Below are 13,107 nucleotides of genomic sequence, written 5' to 3'. Positions count from 1 at the left end.
AACTTGGGCGTTGAACTACAGGCCCATAAGAACATTTTGGTATGAGCAAATCAAATGAATATACATTTTTGAAACCTAGTTCATGATATTTCTCCCCAAAAGAATTTCAGCTTTTAAAAGAATTTGTTTTGTTTATTGAGTTTTTTTGTGTCTTTGGCGTCACTTTATGGAAGCAGTTTGCATTAAAAAATCTAGTCAGTATTTGTGGGATTTTCTGCTCAATCTTTTGGGAATTGCCCAAAAAAGCCCTATTTCCCTGGTTTCTGTAGGAGCAGTCATTTGATATACCAGTACCCTGTCCTCTGTTGAGGGCTGGTTTGTCCAGGGTCAGGGATCTGACTTCAACTGGGCCAACTGGAGCTCTTCCCTGGGATCCTTGAACTTGGGACCTTGAAGGTAGAGGTTTTCTCTATCTGGGGACTGAAATTGTAAAAGGTAAAGCTTGGGAGCTGCGGTGGCCAAGTTTTCCTCTGTATAAAAAAGGTCAGTGAACCAGAAGATTGAAGTTGAAATGCAGAGGGAAGGACTTCCCTGGTGGCACAGTTGTTAAGAATCCTCCTGCCAATGCAGGGGACACAGGTTCGAGACCTGGTCCGGGAAGATCCCACATGCCGCGGAGCAACTAAGCCCGTGCGCCACAACTACTGACCCTGCGCCTGCAAGCCATAACTACTGAGCTCATGGCCACAACTGCTGAAGCCCATGCTCCGCAACAAGAGAAGCCACCACAATGAGAAGCCCGTGCACTGCAAAGAGTACCCCCACTCGCCACAAGTAGGGAAAGCCCGCGCTCAGCCATAAAGACCCAATGCGGCCAAAAAAAAGAAAAGAAAAAAAAAGAAAAGAAAAGAAATGCAGAGGGAGAGTTAGACTTCTCATGGCATTTGAGCCCCTGATTATATCCTTCTTGAGACACAGCTTCCTCCCTGTCTTTCTTACTGCTTCCCTGATATGTAAAGTCTCAGAATACACCTAAATTTCCTTTTTTGCTTCAGGTGTTTCACATTGGAGTTTATTCGTCTGTAGCCACAAAAAAAGGCCTAATAGGTGACAAGTGATCGTTACACAGTCTGAGTCTCATGCAGGAACCAACACTATTATGAGCAGAAAAAATAATATAGACCAGGAAATTATGGGCCAGGAAATTAACATACAATATCTCAGACTCCAGACCCTACGACAACACTATGGGGTAAGTAATAGCCTTTCCTCGTTTCACAGACTAGGAAATTGACACTGAGAAGTTAAGAAGTATTCCCCGAGTTACCCAGCCAGTAAGGGGCAGAACTGGACGTGAACCTATGATGGTCTGACTGCAGAGTTTATTTGTTTGACCAATTTTACCATTGTAACCTCCCAACTGATATTTCTTTGATTTTCTCTTACTTGTGTTAGTTGCCTTTTGTCAGAAAGGATCAACTAAAGACTCACTAAACTGATTAGCAACCTCTTCCAGGATTTTGGGACTTGTAAAGATGGAAGGAGCCCTACAGGTTAAGTTCTCCAAACCCTTGTTTTACAGAGAAGGAACTGTGGCTCTAAGAGGCAAGGGTACATGCCCAGGGTCACATAGCTATTGTACGGCAGTCCTGTAACTTGAATTTGTCTCCTAACACCAACACATTTGTTTTTTCCTTCTAACACACCCTTTTGGTCTAGGCTTAAAAGCGACTTTCTCCACAAAGTCTCTAGATTGATGAATTGCTCTTGCTATATAGGCTTTCCTCCCACCCTCCCTTTCTCTGTTCATAGCATTTAATTCCTGTTTTAAGTGCTTGTTCAACCGTCCATCTGCCCCATCAATCAGTAGCCTCTGTGAAGGCAGGAACCCTGTCTCTCTTGTTCATTATTGCCCCTCACATGGCATATGCTTAATATGCTTAAATGGTGACTAGAATACATGAATAAAATAGCGCAAGGATGTGCAACAATGGTCTGAAGTTTAAGGCAGTTGAGCTATATAGTATTGGAACATATATTCCAGTTGTAATTCTTTGGTTTTTGCCATGTTGAACATTTGCCATTGTTATACAGGTAGTATTTAAACTTATAGCTTTGGGGACAGAAATGCTCACAGCAGTACCGGGAACCACGTTTCTTCCTTTCTTCTTAACTTCGATTTGCTAGAACAGGTTTCTGTCACTTGTACTTAGTAGTTCCTAGCAGGTACGTGAGCTAAGACCAGACTCAAGATGAGGAAGCAAGAGGACAGCAAGTAATTGAGACGATTGGATAAATGACTGGTGAGCTCTACCATCCTTTGGGCATTTGCATTTCAGAGACTCAAGTGAATCTCTAACTTTTGAATTGTGTAGGGGAGGTTGGAAAAGGGGAAGAGAAGTTACGTGGTAGAAGGCTAGGGAGAAAAGGTGGCCTAAGAGCTGAGGCTTGAAAGATCGATAATATTTTGCTGAGGGTGACAGGAGCAAGACCAGCCTTCTCTTATTGAACTCGATAGGCTGTCTCCCTCTTGACTAAACATGGTGTAGGATCACTCCTGCAAACCTCTTGCCTAAAGCTGATTTGTTTCATCCACCTAAATTTTCATGTTACATTCAGCAATGACAAGATTTCATAAATTACGCTAGTTGTATGAAGCTCACTATTAAAAAACCCATGCTTGTGCAGATGGATTATAAACCACCAGCTGAATTCTCAACAGACACAAAAACATGAGGATGTTGGAGAAATGGAAATATATGTGCTTAGATGACTCTAGGAAAGAAGACAGAGGTGGCTGGAGAGGCAAATCAGGCTCAAAGGCAAGATGACTCCATGAAAGCCATGCCAGGTGTTGGGGTTTGTGAAAGTGAATCATATTCCCAACACGTTCAGAGTGAAGAGTGAGATGGGGATCAAGATAGGAGCCCTGCTGCTGATGAGGCCACATTGTGGGCTTGAAGCCGAAATGGTCTTTGTTATGATATTTTCCATCCCCATGTCTAGACTTTGGAGCCCAAACTTGGAAAGAGTTGACGGGGTAGAGTGGACACTTACCCACCAGTTGTAGAGAAGGTTCCAACTTCTCACCCCTCACCCCTCATGCCTCACCCCTGTGAAGCGCAGGAGCAGGGCAGGTAGCATTGTGCAGGCTTGCTTTAGGGATGCCGTTTAGGAAGAGGAAAGGCCAAAGAAAGCAGATGCGTGTATTAATCATTGGTCTTCTCCCATTCCTGTTAGGTAAATTACCCCTGGAGAGAGGGTCCAAAGGTTTTTCCTCCAACCTTCATCTCTTTTAGGGAAGGTTCTTTCTCCTCTACTTAGAATCATAAGGGATTAGTGAGCGCTACCCCTCAAATGTGGAGGTTAGATCCCAAATTACACTTACTTCTTGAGGGTAATATATGCGGAGGGAATTGGCTAAGAATACATTTCCCCGGAGACTCACTTCAAGGCTTGAAAATGCTAACAGAGCCACCAGGATGGATAAAACTCACAGTCCTTTGGAGCTCTCTACTCCTCATATGCCCAGTATGGCGGTCGCCATCTGATCCATGGCAAGCCTCTATGAGATGTTCTCTTAAAACTCCACTGATAATTTGAAGCAGAATTTGCAAGATAATGCCTTTCTGTACAAAGTCCTCTTCCAAGGAATAGAGCCATTTGAAATGAAAAGTCAAACCAAACAATTTATCATCTCCACGCAAGCCCATCATGAGCATGCTCTGCAAAGAAATATGCGTCTTTGGCAAAACAATAGCCTTCCCTATTCACGTAGATACGATTTCCATAATGGACTGCATGATGGTGCCTTCCTGATGTAATTGCAGAAGCCTCCTTGGCTGCACTGAGAGATTTTATTTGCTACCATAAATAATAAACTTGCTTTCTGCAAAGTAACCTCTTTGGGGAATACAGATCAGAAATGTTCCCATCATCTTGGAGTCTTTAATGGGTTTTGCAGCTGAGTGTCTTGGGGTATATTTCAACAAACCTCTGAACTAGATTTTTTGATTCTGTCCCGTGGAGAACAGTGCTGTACCACTATTAATCTGGAACATTTGCCGCATCACGTCAATTTGGTGAAATTATAATTGAAACATGGTACTTGACCCTGAGGGGACCATGGAGAAAGGGATTTGCTTTGGTGGCTCCTCAGGCATCATTTAAAACCTGCTGCCGCTGAATCAGAGTCTGCTTCTTAACTCTGTAAACCTTCCACTGAGAGCCACTTCAGCTGGGCTGCAGAATGCTGTGCTTCTTGCCACCTCTGTCATTTTTCTCTATTTGTCTGTATTTTTCCATAAATTGGATTACCCAGACTAATAATAGGATTGTGAAAGAGGAGCTTGTTATGGGATTCTGGTGACTATCAAACAGAATATAATTAAACCATAGTTATGCAGCCTAATTGAGGAAAAGAGATTTGGAATTAAGGGAAATCGGTGAAATTCAGTTGTTAATTTCATGTACACAAGGTACATGGGCTAATATGGGATTACTGACTGTTGGAATCCTTCTGAGATCTACCTAAAAAGGAGAGATAAAAGGCATGTATCGGGCTTCCCTGGTGGCGCAGTGGTTGAGAGTCCGCCTGCCGATGTAGGGGACACGGGTTCGTGTCCCGGTCCGGGAAGATCCCACATGCCGCGGGGCGGCTAGGCCCGTGAGCCATGGCCGCTGAGCCTGCGTGCCGGGAGCCTGTGCTCTGCAACGGGAGAGGCCACAACAGTGAGAGGCCCGCGTACTGCAAAAAAAAATAAAGGGATGTATCATTTTACCTATTTCTGAGTAAATAGGCTCAGTTCAGTCTTCAGGAGAGTGCTGAAGAACATCTTGTTTACATTCTCAAGTCTTTTTAATTAAAAGTTGTCCGTTGAAACGAATCCAGTTAACCCTCCCTGCTATTTCCCTAGTGGAGACTGCTAGCTGTGCCCCTGTATTTATTTTTCCTTTTTTTCTAGTAGAAATAGAACTGGACATATGACCACCCAGAATAATAACCACATTTCTCAGCCTTCTGTTGCAGTTGGTTGTTACCTCCAGCCAATGAGCTGTGATGTGTGCGATTAATTTCTGGGTTGTACCCTTGCAGGCACTGGGTATCCACATTATCTCTGTCTCTCCCTGTTGGCTGGAGGGTGTATGTGCTGGTGGGAGGCAGAGCAGCTGGCGGAGATGAGAAGATGGAAGAGGCCTGAGAAGGATGCAGGTGAAACTTGGTCCTGATGATTGTAGAGCCACCTTAACCTGTCCAGGACCACCTCTGCAAACTCTTCTATGAGAAAGAAATGAACTTTTTTCTGGGTTAAGGGACTTGCTTTTAGGGCATCTTTGTTATATCATCCTAATCTGAGTCCTCACTCTGGAATTTTAAACCCAAACTGTATGGGTCTGTATTGATGGCAAAATTGGGTGCTTTCAGCAGCAAATAGCAGATTTCTGGATTCACACAGGCTTAAACAGTGAAGCAGAATTTTAACTCTCAGAACAGCAAGTGCAGAGACGGGGCAAGCTTTCAGGTTGTTTGATTTAGCCGCTAAATCGTATCATTCAGGGCTCAACTTCCTTCTCCCAGTCCTCTGCCATTCATTTTTTTTTTTAATTTAATTTTATTGGAGTATAGTTGATTTACAATGATCTGTTAGTTTCAGGTGTACAGCAAAGTGATTCAGTTATACATATACATATATTTTTAAAATTCTTTTTTCATATAGGTTATAACAGAATATTGAGTAGAGTTCCCTTGCTATGTAGTAGGTCCTTGTTGGTAGTCTATCTTTTATATAGTAGTGTGGGTATGTTCATTCCAACCTCCTGATTTATAACCCGCCCCGCCCGCACATTTCCCCTTTGGTAACCATAAGTTTGTTTTCGATATCTCTAAGTCTGTTTCTGTATTGTAAGTAAGTGCATTTATATGTTTTTTAAAAATTAGATCCCACATGTGAGTGATATCATATGAGATTTGTCTTAATCTGTCTGATTTACTTCACTTAATACGATAATCTCTAGGTCCATCCATGTTGCTGCAAATGGCATTATTTCATTCTTTTTTATGGCTGAGTAATATTCCACTGTATATACGTACCACATCTTCTGTATCCATTCCTCTGTCGATGGACATTTAGGTTGCTTCCATGTCCTGGCTATTGTAAGTAGTGCTGCAGTGAACATTCCAGTGCATGTATCCTTTTGGATTATGGTTTTCTCCAGATATATGCCCAGGAGTGGGATTGCTGGATCAAATGGTAGCTCTATTTTTAGTTTTTTAAGAACCCTCCATGCTCTTCTCCATAGTGGCTGCACCAATTTACATTCCCACCAACTGTATAGGAGAGTTCCCTTTTCTCTACACCCTCCGCAGCATTTATTGCCATACTTAATATTAGCTTCATCTTCAAGCCAGTGGCAAATGTTAATATTCCAGTTCTGAGCATCACATCCAGGCTGGACAACATTCATAGAAGAAAGAGAGACTATTTTATTTGTGGCTGCTTCTTAGGAGAGCAGAAATGTTCCCAGAAGCAAAAAATTTCCCAGCAGTGTCCCATTCATATGTTAACAGCTGATATTGAGGCACATTCCTGACCCCATTCCTGTTAGTTAGAATGGAACTAACCCTGGACCAAACAGGTGCACCGCAGGGGCTTGAGTGACATCTGCATCTCTGGCTGAGTAGGGGAAGATTTGAAAGAAAAGGAACAATCTTGGATGGACTCATTGAAGACAGGGATGATGGGTAGAACACTGACAGTGCCTACTACAAAAGGAAACACTATAAAAGGATCTGAAAAAAATATGAATGAAAAGGTATGTGTTGGGGATTTGCTTCAAAATACCATGGGAGAGGAGAAATGGGTAGAGCACAGACAAAGCAAGGCTACCCATGAATTAATCATTGTTGGAGTTCATGGGGGTTCATTATACTTTAAGCTTTTGCATCTGTTTGAAATTATCTGTGATTTAAAAACAACCCCCAAAACCTTAAAACAAATAAATAATCCAGGCAAAACAGGGGAAGAAAAAGTAGCAGGAGAAATTTGATCTGTTTTTGTGTTATCGGTAATGGTACCTAACGTTTATGGAGCATTTGCTCTTTGCTAGGAGCAATAGCTATCAGCTGAGAATGGCTTAGGCCAACAAGAGAATTTATTCACTGGTCTGACTGGCATTTTCAGAGGTAGCTTCAGGCCCAGTTAAGCGCATCTTTTGGTTGTGCTTTCTTCCTCATTGGGGCTCTCTCTGGGCCGTTGCCTAGCAGCTCCTGGCTGGCTCCCATTTCTTCAACACCCCAGAGGAAAGGGAACTCTCCTTTTAATTTTTAAAATTTCTATTTATTTTTTAAATGAAGTATAGTTGATACACAATGTTGTGTTAATTTCTGCTGTACAGCAAAGTGACTCAGTTATACATATATATACATTATTATTATTTTTATTAATTTATTTATTTTTGGCTGTGTTGGGTCTTTGTTTCTGTGCGAGGGCTTTCTCTACTTGTGGCAAGCGGGGGCCACTCTTCATCGCGGTGCATGGGCCTCTCACTGTCGCGGCCTCTCTTCTTGCGGAGCACAGGCTCCAGACGCGCAGGCTCAGTAGTTGTGGTTCACGGGCCTAGTTGCCCCGCGGCATGTGGGATCTTCCCAGACCAGGGCTCGAACCTGTGTCCCCTGCATTGGCAGGCAGATTCTCAACCACTGCGCCACCAGGGAAGCCCTATACATTCTTTTTTTAATATTCTTTTCCATTATGGTTTATCCCAGGATATTGAATATAGTTTCCTGTGTTATACAGTAGGACCTTGCTGTTTATCCATTCCATTTATAATAGTTTGCGTCTGCTAACCCCAACCTCCCAATCTATCCCTCCCTCAACCCCCTCCCCCTTGGCAACCACAAGTCTGTTCTCTATGTCCGTGAGTCTGCTTCTGCTTCTGATAGGTTCATTTGTGTCATATTTTAGATTCTACATATAAATGATATCATATGGTATTTCTCTTTCTTACTTCACTTAGTGTGATAATCTCTAGTTGCATCCATGTTGATGCAAATGGCATTATTTTGTTCTTTTTTATGGCTGAGTAGTATTCCATTGTATATATGTACCACATCTTCTTTATCCATTCCTCTGTTGATGGACGTTAGGTTGTTTCCATGTCTTGGCTATTGTGAATGGAACTCTCCGTTTTATTAGTTGCAGCAGGAAGTCCCACAGTGAGATCCCATTGGTCCAGCATGTATTCTGTACCTGGATCTAAACCAGTGATGGACAGGAGAATGTGATGCTCAGAGGGACCAGTCACATTCTACCCCTGGAGCTGAGAGTAGTCTCCCTCCCTCTCAAACACCAGGGACTTAGAGAGGCTGATTCTTCTAAAGAGGGTCCAGGGAGTGTGCCAAGGGAAAACGACATGGATATTGGACAGAGAGAAGTGACAGATGACCATTGTGCTTATATGATCTCATTTAGGCCTCATAAAAACTCTGGGCACATACTGTTTTTACCCCATTTTACAGGTGGAAAAACGGAGACTTAAGAGCTTAAGTGAGTTGCCCATGAGCATGTAGGTGATGATGGTAGAACTAGGATTCAAACACAGGAAGCTATTGGTGCCCTGGGCCTACCCTGGAAGTTGTCTGCAGACAGTTCTACACACTGACAAGGTTCTTTGTGTTGTTCACCTGAGCCCATTCATTCTCTAGCCACAGGAGTGGGGTCCTTCTAACTATGGGACAGGCCACACATGCAGGAGGGTGAGTGAACATATCCAGGCATGACCCTCAACCAGCAAGAGATGGGAACTGTGGAATAAAACTGTTGGTTCCCCGCCCCTCCTGAGGGCATGCTGACCTTATCTCTTAGAGGGTTCCCAGGGAAATTGAGCCCTGCTTCTTCAGGGCCATAACCTACTCAAAAATGTACTGTGTACTGGCTTCCTTCCTTTCCCTGCCTTGCATCCTTATTCCCCTACCTGTGCTTCCTAAGAGCATTTCCCCCAAAACTACTTGTCCCCAAATCCTTGCCTCATGGCCTGCTTTTGAGGAAACCCAACCTAGAGACATCAGCCGCCAGCAAAATACTGTAATGATTAAGTGGGATAATATCATTAAAACCCTCAGAGCAGTGCCTGTCTCTTAGAAAGTGCAAAATGAATGGAACAGTCGTTTTGACTGTTTTCCCTCAAAGTTGCCCATGCAACCATGTAATTTATCATCCAATTTGGACATTTTTGAGAATGAAAGGGGGCGCTATGGTAATTGCTCAGGGAATACAGGTGAAAACTAGGACTGTCTGTAGGAAACCAGGGTGTATTATCACCCAACAGTCATGACTTTAGTAGAAAGGGAATTCTCCATACAAAAGAAATTCTACCCCAACACTATAAACACCCGTAACTGTTTCATAATTTCATATTTTTATGTATTATCCTTTCTTAAGTGGAGGCTCACCTTATCGTAGCCATTTAGGGCCTAGACAGGATAATATTAAACTTCTCATTTGTAAGTTAGCAGTGCAGTTGTCACTTACAAAGAACTGACAAGGCATATCACACACAGAAGTGCTTTAGGTCTAAACATAGTGAAAAGGACTGTTCAAACTTCTCCTGGTAGAATAGAGAATTGAACTTTGAGAGAGTAAAAACTTCAGATGTAGAAAGCTAATACCCAAGTGGTATGCATTTGAAAGCATATTAAGATCACTGTCTAAATAGTGTTGACTGAGAGTGGCCACTTCTCACAGTGAAAGTAGAGAATCAAAGCTCCAGTGAAGGCTGGAAGAAGCCTTATAGCGTCTCATCTGGTGGATCCCAAGTGCAGCTGCCTCTCGAGATCATCTGGAGGAGCTTTTGTAAATAAACAGAAAATTGGTCCTTATCCAGGGAGGCCACACCTGGCCTAGAGCAGGGGTCAGCAAACCATGGCCCCCAGGGAAGCTGGCCAAATCCAGCCACATTCGTGTACATTTCATCCTGGGCTGCTTTCATGACACAGTGGGAGACTTGAGCATGGCAGTTGCAACGGACATCATACAAGCTACAAAGTCTAAACTATTTCCTATCTGGCCGTTTATAGAAAAATTCTGCTGACTGCTGGCCTAGAGGAATCAGTATTTTAAAAAGCTTCCCGGGGCTTCCCTGGTGGCGCAGTGGTTGAGAGCCCGCCTGCCGATGCAGGGGACACGGGTTCGTGCCCCGGTCCGGGAGGATCCCACATGCCGCGGCGCGGCTGGGCCCGTGAGCCATGGCCGCTGAGCCTGCGCGTCCGGAGCCTGTGCCCCTCAACGGGAGAGGCCACAACAGTGAGAGGCCCGCGTACCACAAAAAAGAAAAAGCTTCCCCGTAGATTCTGGTGCACAGCCAGGTTTGGGAAGTACTGATGACAATTTGCGCCTTGCATTTATAAAAACACTAAGCTGAGAGGCCCAGAGAGGTGAAGTGACTTGCCTAAGGTTGCAAAGCCAAGACAAGTCTGAGAAACTTCTCCCTTTTTAACCCCCGTCTTCCTCCCACCGCACCCTCCCTCCCTAATGATGTTCCTAGCTTCTGTTAGAAACCAGCCTCTTCACTGGACCACTGTGGGGCTCAGCTGGCAGCAGTCAGCTCCCTGGCCAACAACATTTGATGATGAATAATACAGTGACTTGGCTTGGCGTCCATCACCCTAACTTTCCTGCATGCCAGAACGCCTTCGCTTTGTCATGGGCACCATCTGGATAGAAAACCATGTGGAATTTCCAGCAAATGGCATTTGATAGACATGTGCCACAGAAATCTCTTAAGTGAAAAGCTTGTCAAGAGTGAGAGGGGGATGGGCTTCCCTGGTGGCGCAGTGGTTGAGAGTCCGCCTGCCGATGCAGGGGACGCGGGTTCGTGCCCCGGACCGGGAAGATCCCACGTGCCGCAGAGCGGCTGGGCCCGTGAGCCATGGCCGCTGAGCCTGTGTGTCCGGAGCCTGTGCTCCGCAACGGGAGAGGCCACAGCAGTGAGAGGCCCGCGTACTGCAAAAAAAAAAAAAAAAAAAAAAGAGTGAAAGGGGGTTACACATCCCCAAAAAGAATCATTCATTCATTGGTTCACTGATTCAGCAAACTTTGATTGGGTGTTTTACTATAAGCCAAGCACAATGCCAGGCTCAGGGAGTTTAGTCTCTGTCTTTATGGATCCTATGGTTTGATGAAGGAGGCAAACAAACAATACGTAATAGATAACTAGTAAAAAATAGGTAAGTAGATAGGCAATTGCAGTTGCCATGTGCGACACAGACAAGACACAATATGACAGAAACACAAGAGGCAACAGTTACAAAATGCCTGTTATGCTCCAGGCACTTTTTTTACATGCTTTGTATGTACTGACATTTAATGTTCCCAATAGTCCTGTGATGGTAGCCACGATAATAACCCCCATTTTACAGATGGGGAAACACGTTGGTTAATTGGCTTGCTCGAGGTCATATGGCTAAGAAATAGTGAGGCTGGGATGTAAATCTACACAGTCTAGCTTAAGAGTTATAAACCATCGTGTTTTATGCCCCTCAAAATGGACGCAGACCTAAGAAAGAGCCGCGGAAGCTGATCTGGTGTCTTTTGCAATGCCTGGAGCACACATAATGAGTACAGAATGAATGTATGAATGAATGAATGAATGAATGAATGAATGTGTACATAGTACAGCTATGTACGTATACCTTTAAGAATTCTATCTGGCATAAAATGAACTGTTGGGAGTCCTGCATTACCCGTCCTCATTTTTTTTCCTTTCTGAGTGTTTGAGCTATTACCACCTATTTCAGCCAAAACATTGCTGCACTCTCATGTGAAAGGTAAAATGCGATAATTAGACAGAGCTCATTAAATCAGTTCAATGATCCTGAAGTAGGAACCAGAGAACCATGATTTACTAAAATGTTTCAAGTATTAGTATGCAGCGAGAATAATAAGGCAGACTCTTACAAGACTGCTATAAGAAAAAAGCCCATCGATCATAAACACAGAAGCACCAAAGACGTATTTATTGCCTTTTCTTAGCATAGAAAGCACTGTGCGAAAGTGCACGTGTTCAGAAAGAATTCAGCTGATTCACATTCTCAGGGAGTGTGTGTGCACTAAAGGTTTGTAAGAATCAGATTCTTCTGAGGCTCCTTGAGGGATTCAGCAAGCAGGCGCCCTTCAAACCAGTTTAAAGTGACATCTTTGTGAACCTGACGCTGTGGGTCTTTGAAACAAGGTAGAGTGCCTTTTGCCACCTGGTAGAAGAGCCACGCTCTCTGCTGTCCCCAGTCAAACAAGAAGAGAATCCACCAGGTGCACGGTCTGACTGCAAGGGTGCTTTTCCAGGCCATGTTTCAATCTTAACAGCACTTTGATCCTCTTGGGAATTAATACCCTGAAAGTGTCCAAGCATTTGTTCAGCTCTTGGGATATTTAACCCATGTGAAATGAAAGGGGGGAATGTTTGGTGACTGTATAATTTTTGAAGTCCTTAAACCTTTAACATGGTTGGTTAGCTCAGATGTCCGCCTTCCTTGTTCAGTCCTTGTACATGGAGGAAATAGCCCTTGCCTACTCTTGGGCTAACTCCTACTTGAAGGCCCAGTTGAACCTAGTCTGAAATGATTCAGCATGAGTTTTCTGAGAAGACAGCATTTAGGGAAAGTTACAACTTTAGGAGTTCTGGACGTGCCACACAAATATGCTGCTTTGTCGGTATATGGATTATATATATATATATATTTTATTGAAGTATAGTTAATTTACAATGTTGTATTAGTTTCAGGTGTGTAGCACTGTGATTCAGTTTTATTTATTTATATATATACATATATATATATTTTTTTATTTTTCAGATTCTTTTCCCTTATGGGTTATTACAAAATATGGAGTATAGTTCCTTGTGCTTTACCATAGATTCTTGTTGGTTATCTGTTGGTTTTTTTTTTTTTAATTTTATTTATGTTTATTTTTGGTTGCATTGGGTCTTCGTTGCTGCACACAGGCTTTCTCTACTTGCGGTGAGTGGGGGCTACTCTTCGTTGGGTGTGCAGGCTTCTCCTTGCTGTGGCCTCTCTTGTGGAGCATGGGCTCTAGGCACACGGGCTCAGCAGTTGTGGCTCTCAGACTCACAGGCTTACTTGCTCTGCGGCACGTGGGATCCTCCTGGACCAGG

General features: G+C 43.6%; 1 protein-coding gene across 7 annotated transcripts in view; it reads left to right on the top strand.

Annotated features, from left to right (window-relative positions):
* Positions 1 to 13,107, top strand: part of FRMD4B (FERM domain containing 4B) — a 335,623-nt gene that overhangs the window by 64,155 nt on the left and 258,361 nt on the right. For 4 of the 7 annotated variants that reach the window (XM_079933823.1, XM_079933821.1, XM_079933824.1 and 1 more), the window contains exon 3: positions 996 to 1,192. The exons of 2 other annotated variants lie outside the window; for them this stretch is intronic. The gene's annotated coding sequence lies outside the window, so the exon portion shown is untranslated. Of the gene's footprint in view, positions 1 to 483; positions 1,193 to 13,107 lie in introns of those variants that run through there. One more of the 7 variants, XM_079933825.1, reaches the window with a different exon arrangement.

The sequence above is a fragment of the Stenella coeruleoalba genome (genome assembly GCF_951394435.1).
Source record: "Stenella coeruleoalba genome assembly, chromosome: 10".
NCBI classification, from domain to species: domain Eukaryota; kingdom Metazoa; phylum Chordata; class Mammalia; order Artiodactyla; family Delphinidae; genus Stenella; species Stenella coeruleoalba.
Note: the sequence above shows the minus strand (reverse complement) of the source record. Positions and strands in the feature narration are given on the sequence as shown.